Here is a 1,050-nt window from a genome sequence, read left to right as displayed (position 1 = left end):
ATAGCCCTGCGTGTAAACAGTAGATCTGAAATAATGGTAGCACGTTACAGGAGAGAACTGTGCTGAAGCCTTAACCCCTATTATCTGTACATATGAAATTGGGGATTTCTGTTATATTAACGAATCGTATTAGAACAGAGTGGGTCCTAACCCTGACCCCATAGAGTCATACAAAGAGTGGAGCAATCAAACAAGTAGAGGGAAGAAGCCCTATAATACAGACGTACATCACAGGTACACTTAGAAACCCAAGAACACTAAGGATTGCTGGTGGCACTGAGCTGTTAGCCACAAGGTCAGCAGTTCAAACCTACCAGCTACTCCTCGGAAGCCTTCTAGGGGTCACTATGAGTCACAGCCTACTGGATGGCACTTAACAACAACTAGTAGGAATAAACAAAGGCCTGCCCCCTGGAGCCACGCCCTCAATTCTGACTGCAGCATCTCCAGGTGTGAGAAAACAAATATCTGCTCTTCAAAGTCTCCCGTTTGGGGTGTACGGTGTTATTGGCAGCATTGGGGAATGAAGACAAGGGTGTGGGAAGGGGCAGGAAGGATCATTGTTGATCTTCAGGAGGGAAGGCTGAGTGGGGATACAGGCTCAGGAAGAGCTGTTCATGCCAAGACACACTCCCAGGCCCCCCAACCCCAGGATGTCAGAAGGGAGAGCTGACACAGCCCAGGCCCTGCTCTTAGCCCTTTTTTTAGATCACACATTGAAAGAGGTATGTGTCTCCAGGGTAACACCACTGTTTGGCCACAAATATCAGCTCCTAACTTCCTAGCAGGCTGAGTCTCCCGGAAGAGGTCACTTTGAAAAGCTGTGTTATTCCAAGGGTCGGCCATGGTTCAGAGCATAACACCAGCTTCCCACTGGCAGCTACAGCACCTCACAGCCACCAGGTAAGGTGTGTGCTATTTGCCCATTTCACAGACAGGAAAACTGAGGTTGTAGGGGAGCAAACCACTGTGAGAGTCAGACTTCACCAGGACAGCCTTATTTTTCTGGGTATCACAGGATTTCTGCCTTTGACAGGGCACACTCCCCAC

Source organism: Chrysochloris asiatica, unplaced genomic scaffold (assembly GCF_000296735.1).
Source record: "Chrysochloris asiatica unplaced genomic scaffold, ChrAsi1.0 scaffold00075, whole genome shotgun sequence".
Lineage (NCBI taxonomy): Eukaryota > Metazoa > Chordata > Mammalia > Afrosoricida > Chrysochloridae > Chrysochloris > Chrysochloris asiatica.
This window is presented reverse-complemented; position numbering follows the sequence as displayed.